Below are 16375 nucleotides of genomic sequence, written 5' to 3'. Positions count from 1 at the left end.
ATGGAGCAGTTTAGTGTGACCTTGGACAAGTCACTTAATACATTTCTAAGTTGTAAAAGAAAAAGGGTTGCAATTTTCTTTTTCCTAGCTTAAGTTGAACTTGTGTAAGATCATACATCTAGGGTAAGACTGGATCTGGGATAAGACCTGAGGCTCCTTGCTTGTACCAAGCCTGTTTCCTGAACTGTGGTGACAGAACAGGTAATATGACAGTGACTCAGCACTTTAGCTCTTGGGTTACCAAGGAGAGCAAGGACCTGGGATGTATCAGTTAAAATGTATCATGCAGGGAAATTTAAGCTGGGTTTCCCAGACACCTAAGAACTAATCAGACTTTCTCTCTAATGTCTTACCTTAAACTGACCTTAGAGGCTTAAAAAAAATAACTTGTGACAAGCTGGGAAGAAAGGTTCATAGGCTTAAGATGGCTAGGATAAGAAAATGAGATAGCCCAGAAGATGAAAGAGAACTGAGGGTGTTCTGCCTACAAAAGAAAAGTGATAGTGGCATGGTTTTCTGGTTTTGTTTGGCAGGGGTATTTTAACTTTGTATATACATACACACATGTGCACACACATACACACAAACAGAGGAGACATACTTGATTTCATACTGAGAAGCGTATGTTTTTGTTTCAATAATAAGACTTGTTCATCAAAATGAGCTTTGTAAAGAGCCTTCTCTCAAGTTCTTAAAGATGTAACTTCTCACTTCTCTAGGATAGTGTAACGTTCTCTTGTGAGAAGCTACATGACCATTTAAGGTCCTTTTCACCTTCATAATTCTGTGATTTCCATGAGTGCTATAGTTATATAGGACTTCAGCTCATGTCCAGAACACTGATGGAATCTATAGTAACTCATCCAACCATGATAGAACCATTGAAGACATTGGAGTGGCAATTAACTGGATTTCTCTGCTTGTTCTTCCAGCTCATTATGGTTCTGTGCAGTAAGGACTGCATGTAAAGTTTAACACTCCCAAAGGACTAGTTAGTTCTGCTATGTCCTGTGGGGACAACCTTTCTCTGGAATCCCAGCCAACCTCCTCACATACTCACAAACTCATCATTTCTCACCTGGGAAACCAGGTGAAAAACTTGAGTGTCTTCAAAGCCATCTGAAGGAAAACACACAAAGTACATGAGCAAATGCAGGTGAGATATTTTTCCCTTCATGCATGAAGGATAGCACTGTCAAAATAGAACCCTTGTAAATAAGCTTACAAGCAGCTTCACCCTCAGGAGTGACAATGGAGTGAGAGATTCACTCCATACACAAGAGATGCTTTAGTAATTAGGAGGAAAATATTACATAGGGCTCCTGAATTATATCCCCAGAGCCCCACTAGATTACCTAACACAGAGTGTAGTAACAGTAGGAGAAAAGTAATGATACCCAACACTGTGTGTGCCTTTCCACTGTGCCGGGAACATCCCGTGCACCTTCTATGCATTAACTCATTTAATCCTTGCAAAAACTGTATAACGGGGATACCCACTTTACAGCTCAGGAATAAGGCACAAAACAAGTAACTTGCCCAAGGTCATGGTAGTGTGTACTCAGTAAATATTTGTCAAATGAATGAATGAATAAGCATCTGCTTTAGACGTAAAAGTCTTTTATTTGAATGCTCAGTTTACAGCAGTCCTGCTTCCTAGGCAAGGTGCTTTCAAGAACTGGCTCTGTGACTGTGGATGACAGATAGTCTCAGAGCTGGTAAGTGGCAGAGCAAGAATGTGAACTTGGGCCTGTCTGCCTCTGAACCTGCACTGTTAAAGCACTGGGTTGTGTTTCTTCATCTTTATTTGCAACTATAAAACAAAAGGATTGGATTGGACTAGCTCTCATAGCCCATTTGGCCCTAAAAAGTCTGTAATTCCATTATTAAAGTAGAGTTTCTATAAAATAAAACATGATGTATTTTATTATTTAAGTTTGTTTTTAATTTTTTTCACACTTATTTATTTTTGAGAGACACAGAGACAGAGCACAAGTGGGGGAGGGGCAGAGAGAGAAGGAGACAGAATCCGAAGCAGGCTCCAGGCTCTGAGCTGTCAGCATAGAGCCCAACGCAGGGCTCGAACTCACAAACCGTGAGATCATGACCTGAGCCGAAGTTGGATGCTCAACCAACTGAGCCACCCAGGTGCCCCTATTTTATTATTTAAGTTTTGAGTCAACTTTGGTATTTTTATTTAGCCAATCACTGAATTATTCTTTAAAATTATATTGGTGTTATTAACAGCATATTTTAAAGTCATATTTAAGTTAAAAAAAATTTTAATGAGCCGAAATACCTAAAGATTGCATTCTCCTAACCATTACCATCACACTGCGTATTGTTATATCATCAGTGTCTGAATTTAGAGGGTTTCTGAAAACCAAAAAGCATCTTTTTGTTACACGGAAAAAAGACAGAAGTAAAATGATTAATTTTGAGGAAAGTTACTGTCTTGGATATTTGCAGATTGCTGAATCTTATGAAAAGTATTGAATGATTTTTTACAAGAGCTTAAAACTGCTAGCAATAATGAAAACTATTTAAGATTTGCTTCTAAAGAGTGTTTTGCTTTAAGGGATCTTTCTGACATGCAGGTGATACATCAGAACAATGTGAGTCACTACCATAAGTGTTATAGGATGTATAGCCCAAAGCAGGGCAAAGAGAGTGGATAACTAGACAGGACTTAGAATTGAGAGGAATTACTTCCAAAACTGCATCTTAGCTCTGTGGTCTGGAGTCATTTCAGTGAACCTCAGTATCTTCATCTATAAAATGGAAATAATAACAGACCCTGCCTTACAGAATCACTGGACTTATTCCATGAAATCATGCATATATAGCCTTTTGCACAGTTCCTGGACCCCAAGGTAAATAAACAGTAATAATGGGTAGGAGTGGTATTATATTGAAATCTAACATTTCTGACTAAATGGTGTAGGCATTCCAAGGATCCTTACTCAGAGGCAAGTGAACGGACTTTAAGAGACAACAAGATTCAGACCAGATGTTTGGAAAGTCAGTAGTTCGTAAGTAGTCTACCTTTGTGGTAGACCCCAAGAGAGATTTATATTTGCCCAGACATTCAAGAAATCTTATATCAGCTTGTGTGCTTTAGAAGAAAAGGCAGACAGATGAATACATTAGAGCCTTTTTTGTTTGTTTCCAAATTATGTTCTGTATCCACTCTCTTTTCTCACTCTGAAAATATTACAATGCCCCAAAGTCATAATTCACATAATCACATTTTCTAACCAGAAAGAACAGATTCAGTTCAGAGCTACCATTCTCCAAAGAGGAACTGAATTCAAGACATTGCCAGAACTAACAGACCCATAAGCTTCAACTCTGAGGGATCCAGTGTTATATGATAAAGTTGGGGGCACGTAAAACTCTTAAAACAATGGCTAGCATCTTGTAAGTGCTCGATAAATCATGCTGCTACCATTGATATTATTGATTTTTGGTATCATCATCTACATAACATCACTTTCTTGCTTCTTGACCAAACTGCAAGGCTCCTGTTTGGGACAAGATGAGAACCCAATGCGGCATAACCAAGAGTCCTCTTGGCTGCTGGGTTAGTCACAAAGCAAGAAAAAATCACCAGGCAAGCCAAATCAGGTAACCCTTAAGGAGACCCCTGGTAGGCTGACAACAGGGACAGGTTGCTATGACTTAGCCTCTACCCTGTTACAGCTAGCAAATTGTCATATGCACTTGAAGGACAAAGTTGAGAGTATGCATTAACTGCCTCATTATTCTTTGAATGCTTTGGGAGCTGGAAATAATAATTTTAACAAAGAACCTCACGTTCACTGTCCTGTTTAACCTTCCTAATCAAAGTTTCCCAATTGATAGGTGACTGCATTTAGGGGTAACTGAAGATATCTGTACTCTTACTTCTGGGGGATAGCTAGAACCACCACCTCACTAGTCACCTCCAGCAACCCTTGTACGCCAATAAATAGCATGTTTTTAGTGTGCTTAGAAGAGTACACAGCAACTCTGGGAGGTATTATCCCCACTTTAAAAGAGAAAAACAAAAAAAACCCCTGAGACAAGGAATTGACCCAATACCTTAAAACTAGAAAGTATATAGGACCAGGTACTCACTCTGGTTTTCCCCCAGGCTGAGTTCATCACACTGGCCTTGATTTTCACACGTTTGCTTGTCCTCACTTCAAGTATATACTTTAGGATTATTTATTTTCACTCTTTAATAACACCATCAACAGCAGCTCCTTGAGGGAAAAGACTCTGACTTACTTAGACTTGGATCCCTGGCACCTAGAAGAGCACTTGGCACATGGAAAATGCACTTAGCAAATAGTCCATGAATGAAAGAGGAAAGGGATTTCCATATATCTATTTCACTTTGTCATACTGCTTTTTCTAAAAATTTTTTACAAAATTACTTCCTATGCAGTTTGGTAGAAACGAGTAGACTATAAACCTGTATTATATCAGAGATGTACTGCCTTACTATTTTAGAGAGGTTATTACAGAAAGTTGAACTCATTTGGGGATGCTTTTATGATATTAATGCCAAGGAAGTGTTATTAATCAAAAAGTATTCATTAAATGCATGTAGAATATCAAGTGCTATTAGAAGGGTGATGTGGGGGATGAAAAAAAAAATGTACATGGTGTTAACTTCCATCCCAAGTGAGTTTTGAGACTCACTGGGGAGAGAGAATGAATAGAAACAAGACAGAAAATGATTAAGTGATCATCTGTGGAAATTCCACAAGAAAACAGAGCTTAGATGAGATGGTCCCGGGTATGAATCTCAACTCTATCACATACTGGCTGTGTGATCTTGGTTAGAGGACTCAAATTTATTTGACCCCCAAGCTCTCTCATCTACACCATGGAGGAATAATATGAATCCACAGGGTTGCTATAAGAATGTGTGGGAGGGGCGCCTGGGTGGCGCAGTCGGGTAAGTGTCCGACTTCAGCCAGGTCACGATCTCGCGGTCCGTGAGTTCGAGCCCCGTGTCGGGCTCTGGGCTGATGGCTCAGAGCCTGGAGCCTGTTTCCGATTCTGTGTCTCCCTCTCTCTCTGCCCCTCCCCCGTTCATGCTCTGTCTCTCTCTGTCCCAAAAATAAATAAACGTTGAAAAAAAAAATTAAAAAAAAAAATGTGTGGGAAAGCTTGTTACAGTGCTTAGAACATGACGGTTACTCACTTCAGTCATTTGGCAAATATCAACAGCACCACCTCTGTGCAGGTCTTCTGTGAGCTGGTGATACAGTTGTGAGCAAGACAGATGAAATGTGGTCCATTCCCACGGTGGGGCTTGCCATCTGATAGAGGTAACAGCATTAATCCATTAATCCACAAACACCTGTGGGAGTATGGCTGTATTAAGTTCAGTGAAAGAGAAGTGCACAAGGCCAAAAGCGAATATTACATGGAGGATTCTAAGAGAAGTCCTTCGTAAAGAAGTGACATTTCATCCAAAATCTCAAGGGTGAGTGAAAGTTATGGAGGCACAGGGAGTGCAAGGGAAGAGCTTTGGAAGCCAAAGCCCAGAGGTTTGAAGGACCTTGATGGGTTTGAAGAACAGAGAAAACCAGTGTGGCTTAGAAAAGAAAAAAAGGGGGGGAGATCATAAATCTCAGACTTTCATTTGCCCATTCCTCCAAAAGGGCTCCTAAAGGGCACACAGGAAGAAAGTCTCTACTTCATTTCTGTGTAACTCTTGGTTAAAGATATAATGTATGTGAAAATGGCACATAATGTCTCGTAATTTAGTTTACCTTCTTTTATTTTCTGCTTTCTATTGCTTATTTTTGCCTTGTAATACAATCCCCTTTCATTATAGATGAACTCTTGATTAGGGCACTAGCTAATTGATAGCACATCACCTGTGTTGCCCACAGATGGAATTTTTTTTTAATACTAGTTTGGGGATGCCTTTAAAAATCCCTCTTGCTTGGAATGCAAATGCTTCATGTATGAAATATTTTTGTTCATGATCTCCATTATGTACAGCCACATCTGGCTGGTGTTAACATGAAAGAGGTGACGGATGTTGAGTGTTCAAGATCCTCCAAGAGATTTAGATGGTAAGTAATTTCATTAGTGCATAATGACCATAAAACCTAGTTGTTATTGATTTGTCCTCCATGGAGAGATCTACTTTTCTGCCTCATCTCAATCATTATGGTTCATAATGCAGAGATCATTTCAACACTGAGTTGCTAATGCATGCCCTTATAATAATTTGTGTTAGTTCCATCTTTGTATTGACATATAACTAAATTCAGACACTATCACCAAGTAGTTATCAAGGAGATGATAGTGGAGATAGTCACTTATTTTTCAGTAAGATGCAGAGTTAACCTTCCATTTGTACTGTGTTTTATGGTAGTACATCTCTGGCTCCACTGAGCCCTTTCATTTCATTTTGTCTCTATGCCTCTTGAGATCTTAAGTCTTCTATACTAGACTTTATGAGACAAACATCCAACTTCTCTCTGGTTATAACTTTACTCCCAAACTCCAAATGCCTGCTGGCTATTTTCACCCTAAAAATCACATCCCAGAAAGCTCAAAGGGAGGCACTGGTTTTTAGGATACAGAATGAGCTATGGCTGTATAAGAGTATCCCATAGCCTTGTGCAGAGGAACAAAGCCTCCACAAACTGGCCCAGCAGAGAGAGAACTGGTAGAGAGTGCTGTCACCTTTCTCTTCCCACCCAATCACATAAATGGAGAAAGTCAACCCACTTTCAAAGTGAGGTCTTGCTCTTGCATGCCCCTGTCTTACTTTGGCAATCACTAGCATCAGAGTCAAACAGGCTCAGTGCCTTGATATTATTTTTAACTCTTCCTCCCCCATTTTTACATCTAGTCAGCTGTATATCTAATAGTTACCTCTCCACTTGTCAGTCTCTATTGTTTCCTAAACATGGCCCTTCTCTGTTCTTACCACCATGATCGCAGTTCCATTGCCTCTTCTTTAGCTTAATGCAAGTGCTTCTTAATGGGTTTCCCTACATCCATTATGTACCCTCCCCAGTCTGTCTTACACACAGCTGATGGATCAGTGTTTCTGAATTATAGACATGATTCCCTAGTTCCCATTACAAGACATTTAGTGGTACCCACTTGCTGTGGGATTGTGCTGGATATTTTCTATACCCTTCCAGATCCACCCTACCCTTCTCCACTTTGCTTTGTACTCTGGGAATCAGACTCAGATGGACTGCATCAATGGGTCCTTTGCCATCTGGCTTCTTGTTGGCTTTTGCTTCTTGCAGCAGCTAGCCGAGGGGTGTGAGTCAGTACCTTAACCTTATCCATGCCCTGTAAATGGTCCCTTTTCAAAACTCCCTTTTCAAAACCTCCTTTTTGAATGCACCATCTGTTTTCTGCTAGGTCTTAGACAAGGATAATAAATGAAAGAAAACTCCTTAGTGAAGCATGAAAGGCCCTCCATATCTAGGTACCATCCAACCTTTCTATTTTGGTTTCTTTTCCTAGCTTGGCAGACCTTAAATCCCATTCAAAATGAAATAGTTCCCATTCCACGTACCTATTCAAGCTCTGCTGCTTTGGTGCCTTTACATCCAGGGTGTGCTGGTAAAAGTTTGACAGCCAGCTTTCCAAAAAGATAAGTTCTGATTTGTAGTGTTCACCAATTCCTGTGGTGTAAATACACCCAACCAGGACCAGTTTTTAAGTGACTAACACAATGTTTCTGAACGTGGATTTGGAAAGAAATGCTCACAATTGACTCAGGACACCACTGCTTTGCACACACCTTCCCCTTCAGCAAGGATGCCCTGTTTCCTACCCCATGACCCCTCAGGCCTTACACAGAATTGCTGCTCAGTAAGCCATTCTGGTTGATTTCTGTCACTCCTGTGGGCATTTGGAATGGTACTGAATCACGAGCCATGCTGATGGTAATAATTCTTAATCTTGAGGGCTGACATGGGTGCTAGTTAGATTTTTGAGACTTAAAAGCCCTGAAGCAAAAATAAGCTGTATATTTTATGCCAAGTTGCCAAAGCTTACTACTTAAAGTTGCTTAATGCTCCAAGAAATTGATTCTCATTTGCTGGTCTTGTTTTCAAATGTGGTCTTCATTATCCTCATTTAAATATAATTTGAAGTAATAAACCACCATTTAAATAGATTTCCTTTCTATTATAACAATTTGAACATTCCACAATTTAAATTGTGTCCTCTTAAAGCTAAAACTCTACAGAAAACTTTTAAGGTGATGTTAGTCCTAGATGGAAAAGATTGCACTGCAATTTATTGAAATTGTATTTTCTTAAGAAATAGGCTTCTTGTGTAATCTACCTTTCTAAGAGATAACTTTAATTTTATTTCATTAACAAGATGATTCCTGTAGTTAAAGTTTTAAAAAAATAACTGCAATTTCTATTAGAAAACTAGGAGGTAAAATAATAAAGATGATCTTTTAATATGTGTTATGTTAATCATTTATGTTTTAATGGTTATAAATGCCAATATGGATATTCAACAAAAATCATTCTATTTTTACTTCCAATTTAACAAAACACGTGAATTGAAGAAAGACTATAGAAAGCGTTATGATTTATAATGCCTGCTGGCATTTTAATGTTCTCAGCTGTTCTTTTGCACCATTTGATTACACAAAGCCTAAACTGTGTAATTAAGGACCATCCCACTAATGTGCTCTGGTGGATTTATGGCGTCCAGGTCATGAACGATCTGAGCACTTTGAATATTGGACCATTAGTTTCAAATGCATACTAACATAGGGGAACATGCTGGCATCAAGAAGAACCTATAATAAGAAGCAATTTCAAATTCAGGGAGGTAGCTTTCACCTGATTTTCATTTACCAAAACAATTGAAAAACCTTGATTACCAGAAATTCTAATTAACTGGAATTTTTTCCTCTGGAGTGCACTTCTAGGAGAAAAGGGAAAATTGTAAGAAAATAAGTTAATAATCAAGACTTTACACTTGGGGGGAAAAAAAAGGATTTCCAATAGGAGTTCATTATCAGGGTTTAAAGGAAAATGCCTTAAAGAAACCTAAAGCACAACTACCTTTATCAAAGACAAGAAAATGGATACTAAAGATTGAAACTAAAAGATTTCTAGGAAACCTTCAGCTACCCAGAAAATTAAATGTGCAAATTCCCTGACCTTAATCTTCCAGCTAACCCAGGTTTTACTCTTCAGGTTAGTTTTCTTGTGTGTACTTAAGAGAATGCTGTATGCACTCACAATCTTTCTGGAGATCCAATAAAACAATTGAAGCAGGTAGTATCACAGAAAAGGCTCTGACTTCAGCACACGACAAACTGGCATTTAATCTCTGCTCTTTGACCAATTAGCTGTGGGAATTTTGATAGGTCACTTAATCTCTGAGCCCTGAAGTCATGTGTAATATCAGAATATTCACATCTACATTGGGTGCTGTGAGGACATAAAGCACTTTGTCTGGCACTGCCCCTTTTGTTAGTATCCTCTCTCTATCACTGTCTTTTGGCAATTGTGACACTCTCTCAGAGAACGACTGCAGCCCCAAGCTTTCAGAGAGAAGGTTTAAATAGGCAGGCACACTTTTCACTATATTCATTCTCTCCCGATGATGAAAAAAAATCAAGTTCTTTAACTCCTTTATTAGAACAGTCATATAAAAAGAATTGAGAGAAGCAACTTGACATCAAGTTTATTTTCAGAGTTCAGGGACAGATGGCTTTATTTTCCTTCTTTAAAAGAGATGACATTCAGTAGAGATACAACATACTTGAGGTCCATCAAGTCTAAGGGCAAATACTGTCATTTACCCGAACAGGGCTGTCTTTAACCTTGAGTAGCAAGAACTTTAAAGCTAAATATATGTACATTTCCATGTATCAGTCTCCACATTTTAAAAGAACATTTTAATGTGGAAGGAATATGTTTTTGACATTTTCTTAGTCTAACGCTTGAAGAGCGCTTAGTCTCCTAATTGGCAAATACTAAGCAGTCAGACTCTTCAGAGAAATACCAATAGATCAGAGCTAAAAGTATAGCCTCCCATCTTAAGGACACTGGATATTTTATTTTTTTAAGTAAAAATTTCATTAAAATATCAGATAGTTAATAAAGATTATTAGTGGATTAAAAAATATAACAAAAGATGGTATAGAACTCTTTCTGAGCAAAGAAAAACCATAAATATTCTGAAAATGATGTGAACATGTTTGCTATTTTCTTGATGAGAAGCTATTTTCAGTATTATGAACTAAACTTTAATTTGGTCTGGAAGCAAAAGCAAATCTAGTATAATTTAATGGAACTGCTTTGCTGGGTTAGCATCCAAAACTCTTTGGTATTGGTATTAGCAGGCTACAGATTGGCACTTTGAGTACCAACTAGGACAAGTCTGGTTTTTCACGGGTCTATCTGTAGTTCTGAATGTATAATCAAGAACCATTGTAGCAACTGGCTCCTTATGGCACGTTTATTAACGTGGCATGGTGAAATCTATGTCTGCAGTGAAAATACTAAGCAATATACTGTCAAGTAGTTAAAAAGAAGTAATGAAACTGAGCCTTCTAGGCATATTAAGGCTGCCAAACTGAAGATTTTACATTTATTTAACATTTAATCATGTCGGTAATTACAAAGCAATTATTTCATATAGACCTATTATGGGAGGAGAATTAAAATAATTTGTAAAAAGAATAAAAGTAATTGATTTCATGGTAGTTTTTATATCACTACACTTGCTGGTACTAAAAAGGAGCAATAAAAATAGCCCAGTTGTTCGTTCATGTTTTGTTCTGTTTAGCCTTCTGTCACTTTCTCAGTTCAATAATGTTAAATTGCTACTTTATGATTCCAGCTATGCAAATAGCTAATTTCTTACAAAGAAAGAAAACGATTCAAACTTTCTTGATCCTACAAGTGATTTGAACACAAAACAAAATTTTTCTCCCGGTCCTACTTTGCCTGTCATAGAATCTCAGGTATGTTTTGTTTTATTTTATTTTATTTTATTTTATTTTATTTTATTTTATTTTATTTTATTTTATTTCATTTATTTCATTTCATCTCATTTCATTTCATTTATTTTTTGAATCTTGGGGTTTTTAAAAGGGATTTGAAAGACCATAGGTTCAAGAATCTTTTAAACTGTATCTGGTGCATGACTTTTTTAATGTTTATTTATTTTTTGAGAGAGAGGGAGAGACAGAGAGAGAGAGAAAGAAAACATGAGTGGGGAGGGGCAGAGAGAGAGGGAGAAAGAGGATCTTTGACAGTAGAGAGCCCAATGAGGGACTCACACTATGAACCGCAAGATCATGACTTGAGCCAAAGTTGGTCGCTTAACTGACTGAGCCACCGAGGCACTCCAGGTGTGTATGCCTTTTAAAATATTGAAGGAAAAATTATTTTGGCAAAGAGCTGAGACAGTTCATAAAAAGTATTAGTCTTGCTTGCTAAGTCCTAAAAGAAGAAGCTGCAAAGATCATTAACTGCTTTTAAAATTAAGAAAAGCGTATGTTACTATCCGTAAGATTACAGGCAATGGTAGAAAACATCTCCTTTCATAATCAATTCTTACGTGTAGTAGGTATGCAGTAGGGAGAAACAGGATGAGGAGAGTCAGCACCTTAAGTATTTAATACAATAAGCATTCAAATAAAAAATAATTGCAGTAGTTGATACACACAGAGCACTGTATTGCTTTCCTAGAAGTACTGCAACAAAGTACCAAAAATTGGTTGGCTTAAACAACAACAGAAATATATTGTTTCACGGCCCAAAAGTTTTAAATTCCATTTCTGATTCACACCAGCCACATTTCAAGTACTCAGTTGCTTCAGTAACTACCCTGTAGGGCGATGTCAACACAGAACATTTCTGTCTTGGTAGTGTTGTAGTGGCAAATGCTGATGGAGCCAGCTCAGGTTGGCAATTCTCTGCTCTCCTTCCCAAGGATCCACACATCTGCTCACTCACCCCTCCCTTTTGACATGTACCTTCCTTTATGGAGTTGCTTGGGTAGTTGTCTTCTTGTCTCCCTACAGGATTATAAACTCTTCAGTGACAGGGTCTGGTCTTTCTGGCCCTGTGACACTGTAAACACGCAATCAGTATTTAATTACTCTAATTAAATTAGGCACTAGTTTATGGGATCTATTTTGCATTTAGTCTGAATCTAGATTTCATCAGAGTGTAGAGAAAAGAATGAATGAGAGAGCAGGTTTTTCCCAAGTCACAAGGATTAGGATGTATGGGGAGCAGATATGTTCTAAATGGTAAGGGTTTTGGTTTTGTTTTATTTTTGTCTTGTTTTGTTTTGCATCACCCCGGATACAGAAGAGACCCAGTAGGACTTTATTTGCAAGCTTAAAATTACTGTTATGTTTAGGTACCTGGAAAGCACATTTTCACTGATTCAGTTATTTAATTTATTTATTTATTGAGTGCCTGCGAGGTAGATGCCAAGCCAGTGCCTGGCCCTGGATGACTCATTGTGAACAAAACAGAAACAGGGCCTGCCCTGTGATACTTATTCTAGTTCTAGCAGATTAACATTTTGGCAAGGACTCCCCCTGCCCAGACAGGCTGGGATGGGAGGAGTATGATCTAGGCTCTGGCCTCAGATCCCTGCCATCACATAGAACCTCCACCACTCTCCTGGCTCAAAGACCTTCATTATTCATTATTCCTACGTCTCCATCTCATCATTGGGGAAAATAGGGAGGAAATGGTTCCCACCTCGTGGGGTTGTGAGCATTAAGTAATTTATGTGAAGTGCTCCATGCAGTGCACGTTGCATAGTAAGAGCTAAGTGCTGTTAGTAAGTACTAACTGCTATTATTCTCATGACTACTACCCAGCCAGAATGACCCCGCAGCGAACATTAAATGTAAAAGAGAGAGAGAGAGAGACAGAGAGAGAGAGAGAAGTGTTTATATGGCTAGAAAATACTTCATTATTTGCAAAGGATGTTTCCTGTCTTTCTTGGCCTAACAATATAATTCCCTTTGCTTACTATTTATATTTTGTACCCAGAGTAACTAAGATTGAAATGTGTTGCTAAATGCCCATTGTTTCTTGGTGAAAGATCTTATTCATTTGGGACACTTCTTTCCAAGACAATCAGGAACAGAAATGCTTTGGGGGTCATTCAACCTCTTAGTGAGAGAGGTATGCACTTTTTAACATAGTTGCAAAGGAGAATCCTTTAAAGAGGCTTACCATTAAACTGCAAAATTGAAATCCTAAGTAACTAGCATGCAAAGATTTAATTAGCATGGTCTCATTAAAATAAATGTGTGACTTTTCTCTTCCAAAAATGACATTGCCTTTGAAAATACTTCCTGGAAATGAGTTAGGAAAAGGGGGGATTAAAGTTTGAAGGCAGTCATGTGATTCTTGGGGAGTTTGTAGTTACAGGTCTTTCTGAGCCCTACCCATTGTTGCTGGAGGACACCTGCTTATGTACCTGAATATCATATTCAAACAAAATAAAATAAAAATCTTGGACCTACCAGATTCTCCCATAAAATTCAATGTAGACCAAACTGCAGAAATCTTCTTGTGCTTTTGCTTTCTCATTTCTCATATTATAGAAATCTATTCTATTATTAGCTGAAGGATAGAGGATGTCTCAGTGGTAACCAAGCTATTTGACAGAGAGGAACCATCCCTAAACGTTCACTATGATTTGTTAAACTCCAATCATTCGGGAAGACTCTGCATTGCTTTCAAGAGCTATAAATGCTCCCAGCCACACAGTCTATACTATACTTCTGATACTTCATTGACAGTCCCATTTATCGATTCAAAACTGGGGGTTCTTTGGGAGCCTGGGTAACATGTGGGAGATAGTGTTTAGGGCTCAGGCTTTAAAGCCAGGCTGTCTCTGAGTCCTGTTCCATCACTGTCTAGCTATATGTCTTGGGCAAGTTACTATTTCAATGCATGGTTTCCTCCGTGTGGAAGGGACAAACAGCTTACCTCTCAGGGATGTTATGAGGAAAGCACCAACTGAGGGTTGGGTTTGGAAAGAAAGAAGGAAGGACGGAAGGAAGGAAGGAAGGGAGGAAGGGAGGAAGGGAGGGGCAAATGGAGTGAGAGAGAGAAAGGGAGGAAAGAAGGAAGGAAAGAGAAGGAAAGGTTGGGGGTAAAAAGAGAAAGAATGGAAGGGAGGAAGGAAAGAAAGTATGATGGAAGGGAGGGAGGGAGGTAAGGAAATCTGTTCCAGATAGTTCTCAAGAAAACCATTAATTTCTTTGTTGGAAGAGCAAACATTAACTTACATTTTTAGCACATGACTCTAGTTTTCTAAGTTGAGAACTCCAAAGGAAATTTATGATTGTTGAGATTCTACTATGTATCAGCTGCAGCTCAAGACTTGTACTCTCATCTAATCTGCACAGCACCCACATTAGGCAGGTATATAATAACCTTGTCCTTCTAACAGATGAGGAAACCAAGACTCCGAGGGGTGGACAGTTTATCCAAGGCACCATAGGTAGTACCAGGATATGGACTTAGCTCTGTCTGCCTCTTGAGACCATAACTTTTCTTAAAAAAAAAAAAAATACTAAACATAGAATTTTTTTTTTAAGCCATGATCAAGTGTCTTGCTCTCAACCATAAGGAGTGCTGCCTACATGGGCGCCTTTAAAAGTAGAAACGCAGAAAAGAATCATCAAATGCCTAAAACCCTGGAGCTGGAGAAGCCCTAAGACATCATCTAGATTTAGCCCAACCTCAACACTTACAGGTAGGGAAGATAGACAGCATGATCTGAGTTGGTGGGAAATGAGGACCCCCTAACTCTTGGTTCATTACTTCAGTCTCTCTACCATATTGCTTCTCAAACTACCTGACAATCAGATAGGGGTTCTGAGCTAGATAGCTTTAGGGCATGAGCCCTATGTCCTTGACTTGCTATCTTATTCAAGATCTTGGAACAAAGTGAAAAGCAGGGATGATACACTTTACACCATACACATACAGTCACTCACTATAGCTATTAATACATAGTAAATCTTTCATTAAGTAAGTCTGTTACTAAAGTCAGCTACATTTATACTCATGAGGCCTCTTCTATCTTGAATGCCCATTTCCAATTCCTACTAATTGTTCAAATACACTTTACATTTCCTACACTTGAATTTCTATGCCCTTACAGAGTGTGCAAAACATTATCCATTATCAAATTAAGAGAAGCTTAATATATGCATTCTAAAAATTATACTTGTGATTTGGCCATGCTTATGTAGAATAGGTCAACTGTGATCAATTCACTGCCACGTTAAAAAAAAAAAATCAGGGGCGCCTGGGTGGCGCAGTCGGTTAAGCGTCCGACTTCAGCCAGGTCACGATCTCGCGGTCCGTGAGTTCGAGCCCCGCGTCGGGCTCTGGGCTGATGGCTCAGAGCCTGGAGCCTGTTTCTGATTCTGTGTCTCCCTCTCTCTCTGCCCCTCCCCCGTTCATGCTCTGTCTCTCTCTGTCCCAAAAATAAATAAAACGTTGAAAAAAAAAAAACTTAAAAAAAAAAATCAATGAACATGATTAAGCTGACCTGACTTAATTTTTTCAAATAAGTTAGGCATCAGCATGATTGATTGAGCTATCCCTGATCTACCTAATCAAAGGTCAAGATGGAGGTTATTAAACAAGCTATTTCACTCTCCCTAAATTGAATGATGTTTTCTTATGCTTCTAATAAATGATAATTGATTATGGAGCAATAGAGGCTAACATCCTTCAAAGAGTTTTAGTTCCTGCCCAAGTGATCAAGAATATAAATTTCAACTAACCCTACACTAAGTGAAGCAGTGTGGGGTTCTGTAGTGTAAAGGATTGTGCATTTGGAGAGTAGAAATGGAGTCAAGTTGGCTTCGGAATATGTGACCTCACCTCTCTGAGGTAACTTCTATAAAATGAGAAGTTGTTTTAGATGTGCTAGGTGATCTCTAAGGCCTTTTCTAACTTTCACAGCTTGTATTTCTCTTATTTCACAGGGAGGCTAGCTTGTTTGCCTTTGATCAGTTAAAGCCAATTAAGAATCTGGAGTAGATGTTCTTCCCAAGGCTTCTTCCACAAGCACCTTTCCTTACCATGCCAAGCCACCAACTTGGATTTGGATTCATGCCTGCTGGCTGTGTCTGGGCTTTTGGCTTTTTAATTTCCTTCCTTCCTCCCTCCCTTCCTCCCTTCCTTCCTTCCTTCCTTCCTTCCTTCCTTCCTTCCTTCCTTCCTCTCTTCCTTCCTTTCCTTTCTTTTCTTTTCATTTCCTTTCCTCCCTCCCTCCCTTCCTCCCTCCCTCCTTTCTTTCTCCTTTCTTTCTTTCTTTCTTTCTTTCTTTCTTTCTTTCTTTCTTTCTTTCTTTCTTT

General features: G+C 38.7%; 1 protein-coding gene across 8 annotated transcripts in view; it reads left to right on the top strand.

Annotated features, from left to right (window-relative positions):
• LRRN1 (leucine rich repeat neuronal 1) overlaps window positions 1–16375 on the top strand; it is a 37850-nt gene that overhangs the window by 7227 nt on the left and 14248 nt on the right. Inside the window, exons 2-4 of one of the 8 annotated variants that reach the window (XR_005795692.1) lie at window positions 5224–5324; window positions 6007–6080; window positions 10858–11258. The exons of 2 other annotated variants lie outside the window; for them this stretch is intronic. The gene's annotated coding sequence lies outside the window, so the exon portion shown is untranslated. Of the gene's footprint in view, window positions 1–932; window positions 1997–5223; window positions 5325–6006; window positions 6081–10857; window positions 11259–16375 lie in introns of those variants that run through there. 5 more of the 8 variants (XM_040492116.1, XM_040492115.1, XR_005795693.1 and 2 more) reach the window with 5 other exon arrangements.

Source organism: Herpailurus yagouaroundi, unplaced genomic scaffold (genome assembly GCF_014898765.1).
Source record: "Herpailurus yagouaroundi ecotype Mexico unplaced genomic scaffold, PumYag 183, whole genome shotgun sequence".
In the NCBI taxonomy this organism is placed as follows: domain Eukaryota; kingdom Metazoa; phylum Chordata; class Mammalia; order Carnivora; family Felidae; genus Herpailurus; species Herpailurus yagouaroundi.
Note: the sequence above shows the minus strand (reverse complement) of the source record. Positions and strands in the feature narration are given on the sequence as shown.